The sequence below is a fragment of the Zea mays genome, chromosome 1, assembly GCF_902167145.1.
Source record: "Zea mays cultivar B73 chromosome 1, Zm-B73-REFERENCE-NAM-5.0, whole genome shotgun sequence".
Classification (NCBI taxonomy): Eukaryota; Viridiplantae; Streptophyta; class Magnoliopsida; order Poales; family Poaceae; genus Zea; species Zea mays.
Window position 1 is genome coordinate 299,578,431 of NC_050096.1, and position 22,980 is coordinate 299,601,410.

General features: G+C 47.0%; 1 long non-coding RNA gene and 1 other non-coding gene across 2 annotated transcripts; both read left to right on the plus strand.

Moving 5' to 3' along the window:
- Nucleotides 1-18,163: 18,163 nt before the first annotated feature.
- On the plus strand, nt 18,164-19,999 carry LOC118476192 (uncharacterized). Its single transcript, XR_004855668.1, has 2 exons — nt 18,164-19,081; nt 19,609-19,999. It is a non-coding gene; the product is annotated as an uncharacterized lncRNA (long non-coding RNA).
- Nucleotides 18,587-18,767, plus strand: MIR390a (microRNA MIR390a). The gene has a single exon (NR_121145.1). It is a non-coding gene; the product is annotated as a microRNA MIR390a (primary transcript).
- Nucleotides 20,000-22,980: the final 2,981 nt, after the last annotated feature.

Consider the following 22,980-nt stretch of genomic DNA (forward strand, 5'->3'; position numbering starts at 1 on the left):
TGCATTTTTTGTTGAACCCAACACTTGGTCTTTTTATTGGCTAAGTGTGAACCGTTGACACCTGTATAACTTATACACTAGAGCAAACTAGTTAGTCCAAAGATTTGTGTTGGGCAATTCAACCACCAAAATTATTTAGGAACTAGGTGTAAGCCTAATTCCCTTTCAGGATTCATGCCTCTAAGATGCGAGATAGCACACTCATTCAGGTCAAAGTGAACCCTTTTCCTCACACTTGTCCAAGTGTTGAAAGGAAAGAGACTTTGAAGATAGCTAAGAGTAGGTGGTGTGCTGATGTAATGTTGGAGTGGGTCAGAGACAACCCAGCATTGGTCCAACTGCATTGATAAAGAAGATACATGAGAAGTATAGAATTAATGTGCCTTACATGAGAGTGTTTTATGGTAAGGAAATAGCTCTAAACAAGATTTATGGTCCATGGAAGGATAGTTTTAAGTTGATGTACACTTTCAAAGCTGAAGTAGAGAAAGCATGTCCAGGAAGTGTTGTAGAGATTGACAAGCACACGGTGCAGTACAAAGTGAGGAAGATGATTCTGGAGAAGGAATGCTTTAGAAGGACTTTTGTTTCATTTAAAGTGTGTTGGAAGGGATTTTTAGATGGATGTAGACCATATTTAGCAGTGGATGCAAGTGCTTTGAATGGAAGATTTAGAGGACAATTAGTAGCTGCATGTGCCATTGATGCACGTAATTGGCTTTTTCCAGTTGCTTATAGGGTGCTAGAGGCTGAGTCAGAAGAGAGTTGGAAATGGTTTCTATAGTATTTGCGACAGGTCATAGGGATTCCACATGGATTGGTGATACACACAGATGCTTGTAAGGGTCTAGAAATTGCAGTTGATGAGGTGTTCCCTGGAGTGGAGCATAGGGAATGCTTGCGTCACCTTGCAGCTAATTTTGGCAAGCTCTTTAAAGGAAAGATATATAATGACAACCTGTGGCCTGCATCACTAACATACAACCTCAAGAAGCATAATTATCACTTGAGCCAATTGCACGCAGCGAACCCAAAGGTGAAGGATTGGTTCGAAAAGAGTCATTCCAAGTTATGGATGCACAGCAAATTCAATGAAGTATGTAAGGTATACTACGTGAACAACAACCTTGCAGAGTCTTTCAATGCAAAGGTTAGGAAAATCAAAGGGCTTCATTTGGTGGAAATGCTGGACAAGATTAGGCAGGTGCTTATGGAAAAGCTTGAGTTACGCCAGAGAATTTCAGCTGCAAAGTTTGTTGGCCACAAAATAATTCCATATGTGATGAAGAAATTACTAACAAAAACTAGAGGTTTGAAGATGACAATGATAAAGTGTGCGCCATTTGAGGCAGAGGTGACAGCATATGACAGAGAAAACAAGCAATGGAGGTACCCAGTTAAATTAGAGAAGATGACATGTAGTTGTAGGCAATGGGATATTACTGGGCTGCCATGTATCCAGCAGCTGATAATGCTTACTACTCTGTGGCCAAGTTTAATGCAACATATGCTGATAATGTGCCTTGTATTGAGTCACAACATCAACGGGACATTATCAATCCAGGATTTGTGCTCCACGGTCTAGTGCAGAGCATAGCACCTGGGAGACCAAGAAAGACTAGAATAAGATCAAGTGCAGAGGGCAGTGGACTTGGACCTAGGAGACGAAAATGTAAAAGATGTGGAGTGTTTGGTCATTTTGCTAGCAAATGTAAAAATATTGTGGATGCAGCTTTTGGAGAAGATCAACAATGGGGTGATGCAAATGAAGAAGTGGCACAAGCTGAGCCATCTGATGCCATTGTAACAAGGTAATGGTGCTATAATGTTGGTTATGTACTATCCTTGTAATAGTTCCTATTTTTACCATTTTGTTTGTTTAACAGGGGAAACAGTACTCCTAGCATGCAAATTGAAGAAGTGGCACAAGCTGAGCCATCTGATGCCATTGTAACAAGGTAATGGTGCTATAATGTTGGTTATGTACTATCCTTGAAATAGTTCCTATTTTTATCATTTTGTTTGTTTAACAGGGGAAACAGTATTCCTAGCATGCAAATTGAAGAAGTGGCACAAGCTGAGCCATCTGATGCCATTGTAACAAGGTAATGGTGCTATAATGGTGGCATAATTACCACAAGTTGAGCAATCCAATGTCATTGTTAACCTTTTGTTTGTTGAACAGGGAAAACAATCCACCTGAGGAGAAGAGAAGGAAGAGGAGGAGAAAGAGTAAAATTAAAGATAGTCCAGCAAATAACACAAGGAGCAAGAGGCCTAACATAACAAGGAAGGCAAAGACAGAGCATAAAACAACTACTTATGTAGCTTTGGTGTGCTGACCATGTTGAAATGTACTGAATTTCTGAAGTGCGTAATGGTGAAATTTCTGAAGTGTGCTGAAAACTGACCATGAATTTCTGAAGTGTGTAATGGTGAAATCAGGACACTGGACGAGAGGGACATGGTCGAAGCTAGAAAAACCTTGCACTCTGTTGGATGAGCTCGCACGCGACATTCTCTATGGAGGCGGGCACTAGGAGCCGACCGACGTTTGGGGCTTACTGGAGGGGGTTAGGATGCTGCTGCTCGGAGAAGGCTCTCGCTAGAGCACTGCGCGCAAAGAGCTCACCAGAGATCCACCCGCCTCTCGCCTGACCTAGCCACGCTCGCCGAGATCCGCCCGCGCTTCTCGCCGGAACCTCACTCGTGCAGTGTTCGCCGAAGATCCGGTCACGTGCGCCCGCCTGCGTCGCGTGGAGATACAGCCACGCCTGCGCTGGCAAGTTGCAGGTGGTCGGATCCTTTGCAGCGACGGACGTTGCTCTGCTCGGGGAAGAAGATAGCCGGGTCGTTGATGGGGGTGGTGGTGGATCCCCTGCGCCGCGCTGCTCCTGGCCACGTCGAGCTTGCCTGCTCCGCGCCGCTCCCGCCCATGTCGAGCTCGCCTGCGGCGCGCCGCTCTCGGCCGAGATCACCCGCACCACGCCGGTTCCAGCTGCGCCAACCCGCGTCGAGCTCGCCGGCACCGCGTTGCTCCCGGTCGCGCCCCGCCCGCCCGCGCAGTGCCCGACCGCGCAAAGTTGTGGCCGGCCACACCCCGCCCACGCCGCACTCGTGCCTCTCGTTGGAGATCCGGCCGCGAAGCGCCCGCTTGCGTCGAGCTCCCGGCCACGCCCACCCCCGCGTCGAGCTCGCCTGCGTAGAGCCCGCCCGCCGGAGCGGCCCACGGCGGCCGAGATCTGCCTGCCCGTGCGGCCCCCGGCGGCCGAGATCCACGTTCGCCGGAGAGCCGTCGAGTCGCGCAGCTCGAGGGAGGCGCGGTGGAGAGGAGCCGCTCGAGGGAGGCGCGGTGGAGGGGAGCCGCCTGCTGCTCGATTTCGATTTGGGGGACGGGTCCCACGTGTAAGGCTTCGGACTGTTGAATTTGTAAGCCGCAGGAGATAATTATCTCATTTGTAAATCTCCTGCGATCTGTAACCATCCGAAAATAGTGAGAAGTTGCTGGCCGGCGCCAGTGGTTTTTTCTTCTTCGCTTTAGAGGGGTTTTCCACGTTAAATCTGTATCATCTCTGTGATTGATCCTCTTTGTGTCGTATTCATTTATAACACGGACCCGCCTGTAAGAATGCTGATGAAAGAAAATGCCGCCGTGAGGTGATTGCTGAGGGAAGTGTGAAGGTGTGAGGGAAAACTGAGTACAAAATTTAGACGGGAGTAGAATTAAGCAAGGCCTCTAGAGTTGTGGGTGGAATGTAAATATCCCTTGTTGGGGACTTGTTCTCAAATGCTATGAGTTAAGAACAAGGCAACACAGAAAATGTTAAACATTAAGATCCTTCGTCCTTCGAAGCATTATTTCCCTTAGGATATAACGATCTCCGGACGAAGGTCATGAAGGATTAACCTTCATCACAACAATATACATTAGTAAAAAACGAAGCATATGAAACATAAGAGATAGCGTGAATAATCATATAACATTATTCATTTGACTTTATTAACTCATCATAAGGAAATAGAAACAATATTGAATTATAAATGTACCTTCGGCTTGGAAGGAGATGAAAATACAAGTGTGACGCAAAAGCAAATGCCAAGTCAGCGTGAACAGTACGGGGGTACTGTTCACCTATTTATAGGCACGGGGTACAACCCATACAAAATTACATACATGCCCTTTACATTTGGTGATAATTCTATAGCATTCTATCGAGGTCTAAATGGCCTTTTCATCTTTAAGTCGGTTCCCCTTTCTGCGAACATGCCGAAGCTTTCCTGCTTCACAGCTTCGGCACTGTGTCAACCTTCGTATCTTTTGAGCTTCTCCCTTTCTGATTCAAGTCCGAAGATACCTGTTCACACATTATACTCCAGAAACATTGTTAAATCATGTTTTTGAGGACCTTCGGAAGCCGAAGGCCCCCAACAGTAGCCCCTCGCAATATTAATTTGTTTGAAATAATAAATTCAGATTGCGATATGAACGAAGGCTTTATGCCGAAGGTCCGAAAAAACACCTTCCCTTTGCTAGAATAGCAACATTCAATGACAAGTGGGGTCTTTCAACTTTCAACGCATCAAGCGTATAAATACGGTCATACCGCAAACTTATTTTGCACGCTTTCTGGCCAACCACTCCTGCTCACTCATTTTTTAGCTCTCGTGCACTGTGATCTGCTAAGTTTTTAGCTTTGAAGCTTCGGCTTTTAGAAACAGTTTTTTAGCGCTTCCGAAGATGTCTGAAGCTGCTAAGAAGGCTGCTGCTGAGATGAAGCTGAGTCTTGATGAAGAGAAGAACCTAGGGTTTCTTATAGCGATGTCGAAGTCCAACACAGAAAAGATTACCAAGGAAATTCTGGAGGGGCTGTCTGAAGATACTGGTGACAGTGAAAGTTATGATATGGACAGCGGTGGCGAAGACTCCGAAGATCGCCCCTGGCGACCAAGCCATTCAGTTTATGGTAAATCAACTATCAAAGAGAATCATCTTGTTAATATGAGAGGAAGGTATTTCCGGGATCTGTCCATTGTGAGGGCGGACGAAGGGGAAAAAACTTGTCCACACCCTGAAGAAAATGAAGTTGTGGTGTACCGAAGCTTTTTGAAAGCTGGATTGCGATTCCCCTTGAGCAGCTTCGTCGTGGAGGTGTTGAAAATCTTCGAAGTCTATCTTCATCAACTTACTCCCGAGGCAATTATAAGGCTAAATATCTTTGTGTGGGCCGCGAGGAGTCAAGGTCTGAAGCCTGACGCAAGAAGCTTTTGTAATGTTCATGAATTATTATATGAAACAAAGCCTTGGGGCAAAGAACAGTACCATAACAACTTTGGCTGCTACAGCTTCGTTTCTCGGTCCGGGGCAAGCTGTCCCGTACCAACCTTTCGGAAGAGATGGCCCGGGGATTGGATGACAGAATGGTTTTATGTGAAGAATGACTTATCAGCACGAGAAGACATCAAAGGTATAATTATGCGTCCTATTTGGCAAAGCTTCGGCCTTCGGAGGCCGAAGGTTGAAATGAACGAAGCCGCCGAAGAGTGCCAAAGAGCCTTCGGCGTTGTCTGCTCTTTTATAGGAACAAGGGACTTAGTACAAGAACATATCGCCTTCAGGGTGTGGCCGCTTGCTGAGAAATGGGAAATGCCACAAGAAACCATAAAAGAAGCCGACGAAGGTGAGCTTGTGAGACTGAAGTACACCTTCAAATTTGGAGATAAATTTATTGAGCCAGATGATGAGTGGTTGAAAAGCATTGACAATTTAAGTGATGAGCTACTCGGGACCTACTCGAAGGCTGAAGATAATGCAATGTCAGCAGCCTTCGGAGGCCGAAAAAAGAAGAGACTGAATCGGGTATTTGATGCCATTGGGTTTGTCTACCCTGATTACTGCTATCCCATTCGAAGGCAGAAGAGAAAAAACACAATCTCTGCAAAAGAAGAAGCTGCAGCTGCTCCTAGCGAGCCAGAGCCGAAAAGGAAAAAGATAAAGGTTCTTACGCAACGGCCGCGTTATATTGAACCAGCTTCGGTGTCGGAGTTTACCGGGAAAACTTCTTCAGCCACCGAAGCTGAAAAACTAATCGAGCCAGCCTTGTTGCCAGAGATCGCAGAAACGGCCGAAGTGCCACCAAAGATAGAATCAGAACAATCAAACATTTTGTTGTCAGAAACAAAAGAGAAAACCGAAGCGCCGCTCACAGAAAAAATTGAGGAGGTAAGAGAAGCAACTGAGGGCTCCAAAACATCAGAAGTTTTGAGTCCTACAGCAATCATTGGGACAGCAAAAAACCAAAAGGGGCCATCAGTGACCCCAAAAAGGAAAAGAATGGTAAATGTACTAGACGTCTTGGAGACAATTAAGTCTTCAAGCACAATTCCAAAAAAGAGTGTTGAAGTTGCTGAAGCTTCTACTGAAGCTTCGGCTCAACAAGCTGAAGCTGAAGCTGGGCCTTCAGAGCCCTACAAGGAGCAACCTTTTGAAGCCGAAGCAATAAAAATTCCAGAACCAGTATTAGTTGAAGAAACTGACACCGCCATCCCCGAAGCACCTGCCAGCACGCGTGATTACATGATACGACATGCTTCGGGGAAGAAGCTATCTGAAGAAGAAACTTATGAAGCCATCCATTATGCAAAGGAACTAAAATATCCGAAGGGGGCAATAATATTCAATGGAACGAATGAAGATGACTTCTTATACTGCCTGCCTGACAACAAAGAGCTATCTGTCTGCCGAGAAATGGCCAGAAGCATAGGCTTTCCGAAGCTTGAAGCTGGGTTAAGCGCTATGACGAAAGAGGATCTCGCAGACAGCCTCGCGTACAACAGCCTGAAGGTACGGGAATTAAACACTTGAGAAAAAACCCCCTATATTTTTTTTTACGCAACTCATTCCTTTTTTCTTATATGAATTCTCTTTTCATATAGGGCCTGATCCTAAGCAACGCGTTAAGAGCGCAAAAGAGCGCCGAAGATGAAAGTTATGAAATTGCGTTTAATAATTTACGCTCCGAAGTTATCAGACTGAGAAACGAAGCTTTGGAAAAAGATAAAATTCTGCTTACACTGGTAGATAAAGTGAAAAAAGACGAAGCTGCTTCAAAGGCCCAGGCCGAAGCTCAAAAACGCGAGATTAAAGATCTTCAGAAACAGCTGGCTAGAGCTAAAGAGGAGCGCGCGCTTGAGGAAACGAAACGAGAACTTAGTGATTTTATGGTCAACAAATTGGAATCAAAAGTTAAGGAGCTTCGCACATCTCAGGGGAAATGCTATGTCAAATCTGTAGAATGTGTGAATAAAATTAAATCCAGCTTCGCCAGCGTAGGCGCCTTTTCCAGCGAAGAGAATTTCTCTCGAGGCAATCCCGAAGGTCCGCTGGAATGGATTAGCCACGAAGCAGAGGCCTTCGAAGAGATTCTGAACAGTCGCGGCGACATATGCGCTTTTTCGGGCGCCAGAGGAATTGCTTCTGTCTTAGAGAAGAAAGGTTGCGGGCATGTAAAATTTTTAGCTCAATCCGAAGCTACCTTATCTTCTGAAGACGTCAAGGACCCCTCGGCCGAAGCAAGCGTGGTTGGTGGCAAATTTTTTACTGATATCTGGAACGACGGCGGCCGAGGAATGGCGCGAGAGATCATTGAAAGAAGCGAAAAAGGCATTCACGATGCTAGAAGAGTAGCAGACGCTGCCGAAAGGAGTAGGGAGCCCGAAAGACAGTTAGGTACCAACTAGTCGTTCTTGTTGCGTTGTAATTTTCATTTTAAACTTTGCTCGCGATTTGTAAAAGTACTGAAGAACTGTTCTCTTCGCTCAGAAACTGTTGGACGATCTGCCGACCCCCACACAAAAGGGGATGAAGAAATTAATCAAATGGCCGAAACTATCATGGACAAGGTTGTTGACCAACTTCTGAATGAAGCCGCCGAAGCAGTATTGAGGGAAGATTAGGTGCTATTTGGAAAAAACATTTAAAGTGTAATCTATGCAACACTTTGTACATTTGAATGTAATATACAAGTCTCTTTTCATTATTGAATTCTTTACGATGCATGAAACTTTAAATACATACCACTTTTGAGCCTTCGGCGAAAAAACACCTTCCCTTCTTTTCATGCGTCGTGAAGAAGATAGCCTTCGTCAAAATTATTCTGATGAACGACATTGATGCCTCGTGAAAACATTTTCCGAAGCTATTTTCCGAAGCTATGCAACTTTGATATTGATCTGATAAAGTTCGCCCATGTTTCGTGAAAATATTCCCCGAAACTGTATTCCGAAGCTATACAATTTCAATGTCACTTTTTCAAAGCATCCCTTCGAAGGTTGAGAGTGTCCCCTTCTCTTGCCAAATGCGATATGATGTATGATGCTTATGCCATGCAAAATGATGTGATGATGTTATGTTATGCATGTGACATTTGTTCCGAAGATACACATAAAATATATTCGTAAGCTCTGCATTCCCTTAGGAACGTCTTTGGAGCTTCTTCGTCTTTTACTTAGACGGCATCAGCGTTGACTTTTCGCTGTAAGCCTCCCTTAGGAGCTTCTTCGTCTTTTACTTAGACGGTATCAGCGTTGACTTTTCGCTGTAGGCTCTGCATTCCTTTAGGAACGACTTCTGAGCAGAAAACTTACGCTGCGCTCCCTTTGGAACGACTTTTTGTGACTTTATAAACTTACTCTGCGTTCCTTAGAACGACTTTTTGTTACTCCGAAGGATTTTTAGTCCGAAGGTCCTTCTTGGTAACGGAAGAAATTTTAGGCTTCGGCAACTTAGGCCTGTGAATCAAATAAATTTTTCTCGTGAAAACAACGAAATTATTACATGGAAACTATCAATGTTTTTTGCTTCACAGAAAATAAAACTGAATAGAAAAGACTGCTATCAAAGGTAGGATATGTCAATAAATGTGCTTCGACTCTGGCACAGTGCTGTTGACTGTGCGAGCTTCGGACTGTTCTCTGAAGTCCCTCTGCTGTGGAGCGTATTGACTCCCTTCTGGCTGTTGACCTTGCTGCAATGGAGGTGGAGGCGGAAGCTGCTGCCAGGAAGCTTGAGGTTGACTTGCCGAAGCTACAGAAGCCGCAGGGTGGTTGTCTATGTATTGTGGGACATAAGGCGGATGAAACGAAGCAGTATGCATAACCTGCTTCGACTGAGCTTGTTGAGATGCAGCTTCGGCTAGTTCCTTTTGCTTCTGGATTGTAACATGGCACGTCCTAGTGGTGTGGCCCTTGCCCTCTCCACAGAATAGGCAAAACAGTCTCCTTGGCTGATCTCCGAATCTTCCGCCGAAGCCCCTGGCGCCTCTGCCTCTTGGAGCTGGTGGCCGAAAGGAAGTTTGTTGTTGCCCCGAAGCCTGTGAGGAGCACTGCGGCCTGTTTTGCTGACTCCCCTTATCATCATTCTGAGTGCTGTGAATGGAACGGACATGCCTCGGGTAGTATCTTCCTCCGAAGCCCCTGGTCATCTCAGAAAATCTGAAGGCCTCCTCCCTTCTTTGGCGAAAGTCATTGTCAGCACGAATGTACTCATCCATCTTTTGGAGCAATTTCTCCAAGGTCTGAGGAGGCTTCCGAGCAAAGTATTGAGCTGCAGGTCCAGGACGAAGCCCCTTGATCATGGCTTCGATAACGATTTCATTGGGCACCGTTGGTGCCTGCGCCCTCAATCGTAAGAACCTTCGGACATACGCCTGAAGGTATTCTTCGTGATCCTGAATACACTGGAAGAGAGCTTGAGCTGTAACCGGCTTCGTTTGGAATCCTTGAAAGCTGGTCAGTAACATATCCTTCAACTTCTGCCATGAAGTGATTGTTCCTGGCCGAAGGGAGGAATACCAGGTCTGAGCAACATTCCTGACGGCCATGACGAAAGACTTCGCCATGATTGCAGCGTTGCCCCCGTACGAAGACACTGTTGCTTCGTAGCTCATCAAGAATTGCTTCGGGTCGGAGTGGCCGTCAAACATGGGGAGCTGGGGTGGCTTATAGGATGGAGGCCAAGGAGTAGCCTGCAGCTCAGCAGACAGAGGAGAAGCATCATCAAAAACAAAATTTCCCTGATGGAAATTATCATACCAGTCGTCTTCGTTGACGAAGCCCTCCTGATGAAGGTCTTTCTGATGAGGCCTTCTGTTCTGCTCATCGTGAGTGAGATGGCGAACTTCCTCAGAAGCTTCGTCAATTTGCCTTTGCAACTCAGCTAGGCGGGCCATCTTCTCCTTCTTCCTCTGCACTTGTTGATGTAGCATCTCCATCTCTCTGATTTCTTGGTCTAGCTCTTCTTCCTCAAGCGTCGGGCTGACGGCTTTTCTCTTCTGGCTTCTGGCCTCCCGAAGAGAGACGGTCTCCTGGTTGTGGTCCAGCGGTTGTAGTGCTGCAGCCCCAGCCGCTGAAGCTTTCTTCGGCGCCATAGCGAAGGTCTATAGCTTCCGAAGGTGTTCACGAAGACTCGAAGTGGAAGTGAGTTCACCGGAGGTGGGCGCCAATGTTGGGGACTTGTTCTCAAATGCTATGAGTTAAGAACAAGGCAACACAGAAAATGTTAAACATTAAGATCCTTCGTCCTTCGAAGCATTATTTCCCTTAGGATATAACGATCTCCGGACGAAGGTCATGAAGGATTAACCTTCATCACAACAATATACATTAGTAAAAAACGAAGCATATGAAACATAAGAGATAGCGTGAATAATCATATAACATTATTCATTTGACTTTATTAACTCATCATAAGGAAATAGAAACAATATTGAATTATAAATGTACCTTCGGCTTGGAAGGAGATGAAAATACAAGTGTGACGCAAAAGCAAATGCCAAGTCAGCGTGAACAGTACGGGGGTACTGTTCACCTATTTATAGGCACGGGGTACAACCCATACAAAATTACATACATGCCCTTTACATTTGGTGATAATTCTATAGCATTCTATCGAGGTCTAAATGGCCTTTTCATCTTTAAGTCGGTTCCCCTTTCTGCGAACATGCCGAAGCTTTCCTGCTTCACAGCTTCGGCACTGTGTCAACCTTCATATCTTTTGAGCTTCTCCCTTTCTGATTCAAGTCCAAAGATACCTGTTCACACATTATACTCCAGAAACATTGTTAAATCATGTTTTTGAGGACCTTCGGAAGCCGAAGGCCCCCAACATCCCTTAAAAGAAACTAAAGTTTCACCGGGAACATGCAAGAGTCCAGCTGCTGGATCGAGCCACTAAACCCTGCTGAGTTTGGCTGCTCCATGCAGCATCGAAGTTGCCACGGTCAGAGGCCATGGCTCGAAAAACCATGCTCCATGCAAGCAATGGGCAGTGGGCTAGCGAGCAGGGGGCTCGTATATCCATGCTAATACAGCCATAGACTGCGTTCTTTAACTGAGCTGTAGTATACTACTGTTCAAGAGCTATGGCGATCGCGTGCTCACTGTTCGAGAGCACACGTATGAACTGCAAGCTAGTGTGCAATGAGTTAGCCGGTGGAGGAGATGGTTTGGGGAAATCCTCGCTGGGTAGACATTTGACGACAGTGGAAAAGGCTAGAGCCGTATTCATGCCGCGCGCGCGGCGCGTGCACGAGATTCGTGCTGGTGGCGGCACGGCAGGCAGCGCGCATGCAATGCAATCACCATCTCATTACGGCTTTCTGCGCAGGCTGGCAGGCTGGCCATGCATGTTCATGGCCTGGGCACCGTCGATCGCGTAGGAGATCCATCGGTCATCGATGGGTCTCCAAGGGAAAGGGTGGGTCGAGTTCTTCAACTTCAACATATCGATCCAGCTCCACTGCTCCAGCGCTCTCCTGAGTCCTGAGCTCCAGGGAGCTAGCTAGTGGTAGCTTTCCCTGGGACTGACGAGCGGTCAGAGGGTAGGGGCCACCTGAACCTGACCGGCTTTACGTGGGGTAGGAGTAGTAGCTAGTGGCGGACGGCGGTGGCGCTAGCTGCATGCGGGCAGGGGCAGCTGCTTGTGTACTGCGCGTGCTCTGCGCCAGAATTTACGAGGCGCGCAGTGGCAGGCCGTGCGGCGTCCTGGACGAGACGAGACGACGACGAACGATCGAACGGGGGTTCAGGACCAGGAATCTGGAGCGCGCGCGCGGGCGGGCGGCGTCCGTCCGTCTGCGTGTGCGTGCCCGTCAGGCGTCAGGCGTCAGGCGTCAGTCAGTCACTTGCGTTGCCACTGACTGCATTAGTTGGCAGCCTGGCGCCGCGTCTCCCAAAGGCCGGACAAAGACATGGCCCAGGGGGAAGAAGGGGTTTGGTGCGTGCAGGTAGTACAGTGCCAGCGTGCTGGTGGCCTGCCTGCCACTGGCCGGCGAACCTGTCAGGGAATGCCGCTCGCCGCCGCGACCGGCGAGATACTCTGAGCGCGGCCACCACGGTCAAGTCGCTCGATCGGCCCCATCCGTGCCAGCCCAAAATTTTTGAAATGGCAGGGCGTAGCAGGAGTGGATGTGGATGGGTGATCAAAGGGTCAAGGGGGGGGTCGTGGACGAAGAAGAAGGCCAGCCACTAGCTGGCTTGCGGAGGAGGAAGGGCGGGCGTGTCAGTGGGCGGGAGAGCCCACGAGCCGCCAGGAGGTGAAGCCGTCGCTCGCTCCTATTCCTCGTCCTATTCCTATACACAACGGCTAGGCACAAGTTCCCAGCAGGTGCAGTGGCCCAAAAGGCCCACCAGCTCAGCTGAAACGCCGTTATAAATAATACTACTCCGCTTGAAATCAAAGAGCGATTTGAGCTTGTTTGTTTGATTTTTAGATTTAGAAACAGGAATGGAATTCAGGAATGAGCTTTTCTCGTGGTGGTGGCAAGGCATGGCTGTAGCAGACACTGGCTGTGCCATTGGCAGAGAGAAATTCCCACTCTCTCTCTCTCTCTGTATATATCAGAGCTGGTTCTAGCCTTTTCTATTACTGCTCTCCTTTCCCTCTCACCTCCATAGCATAGCATAGCATAGCATGGTGGTGGTGGTGGTGGTCGTCGTCGTCCCCTCTTTGGTTTAAATGTCAGTCACATGGGTGTGATTTATGTCCAACCTGGTCCATCAGGGTAAAAGGTTCTGCCGGATGAATCCATCGATGCACGTCTGATGAGTGAAACGCTAGTGGATTGACCTGTTAATAATGGCGTTTCTGCGCATAGTATATATAAAAGCTGTTGAAACCAACCAACCAACGCAAAAGCAAGTGACCGCCTTTAGCTAGCCTAGCCCCTGCTGCTGCTGTGCTGCTAAAGCCAAACTCACTGCACTTTTCAGCTTAGATAGCCTTTTTAGCCAGAGCCAGCCGCACGTACGCTAAAAAGCGACCGCAAGTCGTAACGTTTGTCCTAACTAAATTTTAGGTAAGTATTGGGTGACCAGATTTCACATGGTTAAAAGCCTATATTAGCTAGTCACGTGCTGCTGCAATGTATACACGCAGCAACGGTTAATTCCTCACGGAAAGCTGGGGGTTATCGCCTGACGCCTTTGCCATGAAGAGGGTGCGCCGTGATCAGGAGATATGGCGGGGACACGGTCCAGATCCCCCCATCAATCCCCACATGCGTGTGCGTCCTCCTTTCTACGGTGTTGTTTGTATACTCTCGAATTCATCTCAATCTTATATATATTAAGGTCTTATCATATTACTCTCATTCTAATTCTACATGGATTAGAGTGGATTGAGTAAGATTAAGATGTATTTTGACTTATTGTAGATTTAAACCGACTCAATCTTATTCAATCCACTTAGGTTGACGTTAAAACAAACAAGTCTAAAATAGATTGGAGTGTAAATTATATTTAAATCCATCTCAACACATGTATTGAGATGGTGAATCTGAGAACATCCAAATAAGACCAAATGAATAAGCAATAACTTATTCCGTCCCAATGTTTGTGAAGCAGTAAAAGGCTTCTATTTAGTTGCGACATCACGTATTATGGCCGTGTGTTTAGTTCACGACGGATATTGGGAATTTGATTTTGAAAATAAATCTAATCGCAACTCATTCCATGCCTTGGATTTTGTGCATGGAGAAACAATATCGCGAAATCAAGTGCGCACTGTTAGAGTGCTGACTAGAAGATTGTAAATAGCAGCGGTATCATTGTAACCGACCTCTATATAATGGAAGCCTCGATCTATCACCTGGTGACAGATATATGAGCAAATGGAGAAAATAGTTGAAATAGCCTCCAATCTAGGTTGGCTAAGTTCATCATAGACTAGGCAAACATTTTAGATTTGGGCGAACCACAAAAAAAATCCTTGTGTCTTACATGCTATGTGTTGTGTCTCTTATCTCGGCTCTATTTTTGTTTTTTTTGTCTCGTGCTTTAGTGTTGTTTGCACTTCTTCTACTCTTATCTTTAGTATAAGCTTCAGGATATTTAGGGAGACAAAGAACTTCATTCCACTGTGACTACTCGACTAATTTGAATTCTGCTGCATCCACCTCTATAAGTAGAGTAAGAAAAGTTCTAAATTTTGAGTTATTTTAATTCCACTGTATCCATCTATTTACCCTCTCTAGGCGAAATTTAAATCCTGTTTCTAGGTAAAGGGAACTTTCAGGCACCACCTCTCAAACTCCGCAAGCCACTTCTTTCAATAGTCTTCAAGTTCCTTACGCTCAGCGACTGGCAAATTAGTCAAGCTTGTGTCGCTGTTTGGGGAAATATTGTTGAGATTTTTAGAATTGGCCATAGAAGCTGATATTTGAACATCTACAACCTTCAAGTTGTCAAAAAGTGTGTTGGCACCGATCTGGCTCCAAACACTAGAGGCGTACCGTCTGGCGGTGCACTCTTGCGGCGCTTCGGTGGTCTGCGATCTTGCTGCAGGAGCGGCTCCTTCCCCACATCACGTCCGGACGGTCCGCGATGGCGCATGATCGTCTTCTTCCTGGCTAAAACCTAGATCTCGCCTTCTTGGGGAGAGATCTTAGGATGATCCGGATCTGGCAGGCCACCCGAGGCATACCTATATGACGTAGAGTTGCCTATGAATTAAGAAATCAAGTCGAGAAAGAGTATCTTGAATGTGGTTGATCTTGCCCCCGAGAGAGTTAAAATCCTAGGATCGTATTGTGGTCGACAAGTCACTTAAGACAGATCTAGACGAAATAGAGTCGAATAGAGGTGGAGGTGGTGATGTTATGTAGAAAGCTACAACTATAACTACACTACATCTAATCTTAGGTCATATGAATGATAAAGAAAGTAATAGATTGGTTCGGTTAAAATGTGTTCGGTGTTCTCAATCGGTCATACCCCTTTTATATTTATAGGAGATTTGGACTTGTTGCTAGACGAGATCTAACATATCTCCATAGATAGGTTAGGACAACCATGTATGAGATAAGTGCTTTGGCCCGTGTTTAGCTAGCCGCGGGAGCGCGGACCGTTCGAGCCATAGGGCTGGACCATCTAACCGTACCCATGTGTCAAATATGGTGCTCAACAAAACCTATGCATTTAAACCAGATCCGATCGAGGATGCAGCGCACAGAGTTATTCAGACAGACAGAAAAACATGCCAGTACGAAACTACTACAGTGATCGGAGTACGAATATGCCATACTCGACGGGTGTACTGACGGAGTACTAGTGTGCACATACGCGGCCGCAGGCCCCCTGTTGCTAGCTATATGTTCTGAAGCAGGCCAGTGGGCCCCAGCCTTTTCCTATGGCGCTGCCCTACAAACATTCACTGAATTTTTCGTGAATGCTACATTGATGAACATGATTTTGGCACATCTATGTATCCATTTGAATGCGCTGTCGAAATGCTGGCTGGCCGGGTAGATAGATGTCATGCTTTAACCTTCTACTATATATTTTCTTGCTTTCTCGGTCCAAAACCTTTGCAGCTACCCCGTGAAGACTGTGGTCGTGATTAGAGAAATCATCGAGCTTTTGATATGATGGATGGATAGGAACAGTGCTTGCTTTAACTCATGGTGCGAGTTCAGTCCCTGCACACAGCACTCCTATACCTTTCCACAACCTGAACACTGTAAGGAGTGAATAGACGGTTGCATGATCGCTTGAGCATACATTCACAAGCTTCTGTCTAGCTTTCTGGTTGGCATGCAGTATAGTTGGAGCCCTGGGCTTCCAATAATTAGAGGAAGTCCTGGCTCAACGGTGCCATCTGGTTCAGCCGCACCAGGTTCAGATGGCTATAAAAACACCATAGACCATTAAGGATTAGGTTTTAGCGGGCGACAGACGGTTTCCTCGAGCGTGCGAGCAGCGATGATCTCGAGGGGCCAGCGGCGGTGGCGTCTCGAGAGGAGGGCGATCGACGGCGACGCTCCCGAAGGATCGAGCGACGACGACCTCCCCTAGGACCGAGCGACGGCGACGCTCCCCCGGATCTAGGAACGGTGGTGCCCCCTAGGATCGAGCGACGACGGCGCTCCCCCAGGACCGAGCGACGAGCAACGACGGCGCTCCCACAGGATCAAGGATCTAGGAGGCGTGCCCGCGGCAGCGGATCTGGGAGGCGCGCGTGACGTCGGCTCCTCGGAGGTGCGCGCCTCGGAGTGGCTCTCGCTGGCGTCCCATGGCCGGTGACGACACGCGACCTTCCCTAGGCGCGAGCGGTGGTGGATTGACGACCCTATTTTATGCAATTTTGTATACATATTTATGTCAACGTCAATAGGTTTTTATGATACATTGTCAGTTCATGGCTCTCCTTACATCTTTTGTATGTTTCTGATATTTATATTTACATTTTATGTAAACGTTTGTTGTTTTGTACTTAGTGTACCGCGATGTATAAATAACTTTCACATGTAGCATAATTAGTATCAATATATATCATAAACTAGTCCTAACGAGCCTAACTGTATGGCTGTTGGAGACATCCTATATTTGTGGACGAAATAAAACATTGAAAATCATATATTTGTTTCCATGCATGCCAATCCATTTCATTTCAACTCACATTCTTGCCATCCTAATTTTATGCGCATACAACAGAAAATATATTTTGTACACAGTGTACCGCAATGCATAAATACCTTCAACATGTATGATAATTAGTCTTATTATATATCATAAACTGGTTCTAACGAGCTTAGATGTATGGCTGTTGAAGAGATCCTCTATATATATATATTGAATATGCACAAGCTAGTCAAGCATGCAAAGGCCTTCTCACATTCATGTATGGGCAGATAAAACCAAAAGCTAGATCCATGACACTACCTGACTAGATTAAAAGCTACCTCTATATATCTCTGCTGTCTAATCAGCAGATTTCTTAATTTCTTTCTTTCTTCGTTCATCCGTCGCATCCTCAGAACACTGAGACCCCAGCATGCATGTCATGTTCGTGTTATATACTATCAATATGACTATATAGAGTAGTACAAAGTATATAAGAAGTTCACTCAGCAGCATCGATCCATCGCATTAATTGTGATCAGTGACAGTAACTAGCAGCAGTAAAATTAAAATAGAGCGCCGTGTATAAATTAAGGAACTGAAAGAAGCATGCGTGTAAATAAAAAAAGAGGGCAGCTAGGCACAGGGATGATTTACACTGATGGGAATGATTTAGTGTCAGAAATATCTCGCGCGCGCGGATTATCTAGCTGCTGTCAGATATGTCGCGTGTGCAGAGCGCGAGACACACACAGTACGTAGCAGTAGCAGTAGCTAGAGAGAGCACGCCCAAGCTAGCTAGCTAGCGCGCAGCTGTACCGGGATGTTTTCTTTTTTCTTCTGCATGCATTCATTCACGATCACGATGGATGGACGGAGCCGAGGCGAGCCATTCATGGCGGAGGCGAATGCCCTTGTCTCTAGCATGTGTCACCTTGCTATTGATACGGGAGACGGTACATGCATGGATGGAGAAAGAAAAGAAAGGCGAGGCGAGGACGACGTGTGGAGTGGCAGAGCAGTGACACCGCGCTTTATTAGGGCAGGAGCCATGAAGAAGCTGCATGCATATGCATGCATGGCCACCATCAGCACACACACCGTACCCATGGTGGCCGTAGTGCACATGCATGCTATTGCTAGCTAGCGTCGGCAGGGGAGGGGAGGAGGGAGGGGGAGTAGTAGCAGTGGGCACTGGGCAGTAGCAACTGGTGGCGCCTCGGCCTCGCGCTCGCTTCAGCTGAAAGCAAGGATATAGTGGCTTTAATTTGGAGTAGAAGCACCGGCGAGTGAGGCCTACTATCTCAGCTCCCCCCGTTTCCCTCCCCCATGCCTCAACAAGCGTGATAGTTGTCGCACTCCACAGCTGCTGGTTCACGAGAGAGAGAGAGAGAGTCCTGTGATGGATCTTCTTCTCACTATAAATAGGGCAAGGCACTTGAGGCCATTCCAGCAGTAGCTAGCTCACTCCATCGTCTGGCCAACCTTCTGGCCATGACATACACGCATGGTTAATTAGATCTCGAACCCTTGTATTCATTCCCATCCGTTCCTGCTTTTGGTCTTGTTCATCCACAGACCACAGAGAGCCCAGCCACTACGTAGATAGATAGATAGATACATACATACTCAACGAACTGGCGGCGAGGATCTGAGGAGAATTAGGAAAAAAGAAGGGTATGGAACAACCCTTGAAGCTCAGGAGGGATAGCGCCTAGGAAAACACATAGATCGGAGCCGGCCGCGAGGAGAAAGAAAGAGCCAAGAGATATGTGTGATGAATAATCTACATGGATCTTGGCTAGCTTTTGTGTTCTCCTCTGGAGGCGTGGTTCTGTCTATCAATCTGAAGCGCTATCTATCCTGAGCTCCACGGCTTGTTCTTACCACACGCCGGCGGCTGGCCGGCCGGCCGGCCGATCGATCGATCGATGGAGCTCCATCCTCGCTCCCATATATGAATAATGACCTCTTGCCGTCGTCTGCCTCCTGTTCCTGTACTTGTTGTTCTTGTGATATATGCAGCATGCAGGTGAGCGTGCGTGAGAGGTCGTACGTAGTCTCTCGTCAGGTACACGCGCGGACATGTCCTCCTAGCTAGCTTTGCTTGAGGAAGTACATACATGAACATCCCCAGCACTCCAGCAGTACGTGGGCATTGCTGCAGTGTCCTGCTCCTGCGGCCGAGGTATCTATCTATCTATCTCCTCCTCCGTCCGATCCCTGCTGCTGGTGCTGGCTCCGTCCATGACTTGTTTACTGTACTCTATGCCCGTGCAAGCGATGAGGTGAGGTCTGCCCGCGCTCATTCATGAATGCATGCATGCAGAGCCGAGCCTCTGCCAAACAAGCAGTCATGGGCACGCCCCGGGTTTCACTTGCTACTGTAGTACAGAGCTTGCATGAGTAAATGCTGTGACCCGTAACCGATTCTTTCAAGAGCATGCGTGGTACGGTGCCCATCGTCATCTCTACTCATCTGGGAGTATAGTAAATTAATTCATTCGTTCATGAATGTAACTGACTGACTAAACCACCTACTTTAGCTGCTCTTGTTGTGTGAGAAAAATCGAAATGGTCTATCTCTGTTGTTGAAACTACTGCCATATATATAGATTCATTCATTCAAGCTCGAGTGCCCATTATTCCAAAACTACAACAACAAAGTAACCGACTAAAACTTTTTTTTTCTTTTCTGTTCTTTTGAGCGCGCAGGCAGGCGAGCGGCGCGCGGGTTTCCAGAGGCAATGCAATGCAAGAGCCCTCGCGCGCCCACCACCACCAGCTTTCCAGTCCGGTTGACGTGCCTTGATGACTGCCATTTCAGGACATGTAGGTAGGTAGGTAGGTAGGTAGGGCCCCAGAGCCGAGCCGGATCTTCTACGCCGCCGGACAGCCATACACCCCCGCGCTGCCCAAGTGCCCATGCCGCCCAGTTGCTCACAATCGCAAGCTCTCATTGATGGTGGCCAGAAACAATACACTGATCTCGTTCTTCTCGTGAGAGTTTTCAATGTCTTTCTACTAGTACTCTACCACGTACTGCTGCTAGAGCACAAGTACTGCCGGGTGATATTAATAAGAATATTACTAATATTAATTGAAATCCAATGTACCCTGCCCCCAAAATCTTCAATGTTCTGTAGTACTCGGCTGGCAGAGGAGCATTTGCTCCCCCAACCCCACCCCACCCCACACCCAACCCCTGCCCGTTTTTTTTTTATATATTTTCATTTTCTCGTACATATCTGAATCGACGCGAATTTATCATCGTATCCTGCGTGCGTGCTGCACAAACCGGGGACAGCGCCAGCAAGGGCATTTCCTACGAGCGGCAGGCATCATCACATCGTCCCCGGCGTTAAATTTTTAATTAATCCGGCTTCAGATCAGACTAGTCCGTGCACGCCACGAAGCCGGCCCGGCCGGAGGGAGAGCAGCGAACCCTACTCTACTTGCTAGGCCTCGGGATTCTGAGACTGTACACGTGCTGAAGCCCCGGCTTCTGTTTCTGTGCGGTGCGCTCGCCGATGCATGCGTCTACTGCTAGACAAGAGAAGAGCACAGCTAGCGCCACAGATCTGCAATGCTCTGGACTTGTAATCTTGCGTGCTGCTAGGCTTCTGTGCACAAGCTGAGACCCAGGCGCAACGCATGCGCGTGTACGTGGAACCAAAAATAAATAAAATAAAAATAAATAGGGGTATGTACGGTGAAGCCCGTTGAGCATTAACTAGATAACATTCAGGGTGCCGTTTGGTTCATAAAATGTAACTTAATAGTAATAGTAGTAATTCACACTCGAATACCTGCGGTAACAAATTTAAATAAGTTAGTACCATGCTAGAAGTTCAATGAACACATCAATCAACTTAAATAGGTGGACTATTGATGTATCTATTGAGAAGTTGAGAAAAGGATGAAGGACCGTCACACGCGCGTGCCCGCACCGGTCGGGCCGTGGCCAAGGGTCGTGGTATATCCGAACCTTGGTCTGAATTTCCTTCCTACGGTTGTCCATTACTATCGTCCATTAATGTCTGTTTCCTATGTTATGGCTAGTAACAGACGACTATAATGGCTGTCAGTTTCTGGTCCTAATGGCGACAGTTACTGTGTGTTCCCCTCCCTCTGCGCGTGTACAAATATGGAGGAGGTGAAGCTGCTTCTGGTTATATACGCGAACAGTCTCTCAGACGTGTTGCACTCAGCCCATTCCCGTCCCACCTTCTGCGAGCACAGAGAGAGTGGGAGAGCAGGCCTCTAAAATTACTGTCCGCAGAACTACACTTGCACGGGTGTGAATCATCTAGGCCCATAAGTGGTGTTTTGGTAATTAATGACAACTGATTATGGACTAACAATTCTTGGAGAAATAAGAATGCAGGACTGGACCACAGGAAACAGTAAAGTCTTTGGGACCTATAACCATTGATTGTGGATCAAGTGAAGGCAAAGGTAAAACATATGTTTTTGTTTTTGCCGGTCAGCAGGTGTTTAGAGAAGAAATTGACCGGATTAATTGGATAGACAGTCGTACTATTAAGAGAGGTCAAATGAACTTGATCGGTGTAAAACTTAGTGCCTCGTAGAGCATAAACGGTAGCATTTGCATGAGGGCTAACAGCGTTTCGGGTTTCAAAATACAAATTCTTTTGAACTAGCGCAAAAACATTTTCTCTGTGGCCGGCGGACCGTCCGGGCCAGAAGGTCGGACCGTCCGCGACTCTGCCAGAGAAGCCTGCTGGCAGTCTGTCTCTGTCTCCCTTCACGGACCGTCCGGGCCAGGAGGTCAGACCGTCTGCATAAGCTGAATTGAGTTTGGGCAGGGACGATGTGTTTTTGTGTCCTTACACTACAGACCGTCCGGAGTTTTTAGCCGAACGGTAAGTGGACAGTCCGCTCGAATTACTTCGACTAACTAGGACTCTGTTATTCCAAGTTGACAGGTCCCGGACCGTCCGGCCCAGGAGGGCGGACCGTCCGACCTTGACTTTTCCTGACAGCTCTGAGAGGTTTCAAACGGTCAATATAGCCATTATTGGTACGGCGGACCGTCCGTCCATGGAGCGCGGACCATCCGCGTGTGCGCAGAAGCTGTGCTAGTTGCACATAACGTCTATGTTTGTGTTGTGGGCTATAAATAGAAGTGGAGCTCATGTGTGAGGGCTCTCTTGGCCACTCATAGTAGGCATTGAGCTCATTTGTGATCCTCCAACTCATATACTCACACTCGTTGATTGAGATCACATTCTAGTGAGTGATTGAGACGCTCTAGTGCATTTGCATTCGTTGTGATCTTTTGAGGCATTAGGTAGTACACCGAGCAAGCGTCATCGACTTGTTACTCTTGAAGGTTGCCGCCTCCTAGATGGCTCGGGTGTTGTCTCTGTCGAGCTCTCCGTGAAGATTGTGGAGGAGCCGCGTGATTGATTGTGAGGGGTTCGCGCCCACCTCGCTAGAGCGGCAAAGGTGACACTAGTGAAATCGAGGTATTGAGTGAGTTCTTGTCCACTTGGCTCAAAGACCAAGCCGTGACTTGGTAGAGGAGCAAGTGAGAGCTTGAATTTCACCTCAACGTGGATTAGGGGTGATCGGCAAATCACCGATACCACGGAATAAATTTCGGTGTCACTCTCTCAACTTTTATACATTACTTGCAAGTAGTTAGTAATTTGTATATTGTCTATCTTTTGTAGTGTTAGCTTAAATTGCTCATTATATTTTGTTGACTCATCAAGGCTAGTAATTTTATATCTCTTGTTGATTTGATTAAATTTCTTTATTGTATTTTATTTTAGTCAAAACCGTCTGAAAGGGAAATAGGGTTAACCTTTTCCCACAATTAATTTTGGTGGTTGAATGTCCAACACAAATATATGGACTAACTAGTTTGCTCTAGAATGAATGTTCTACAGGTACATAAAGGTTCAACACAAACCAATAAATATTCAAGTTAGGGATCCAAATTCAAAGAAGCAAAGAAACCAAGTGTGTTGTGGACTGGCGCACCGGACTGTCTGGTGCACCATTTCCGTACGAAGATGAACCAGCCACTCTCGGGTTTCAACAGGCGCACTCCGCTAT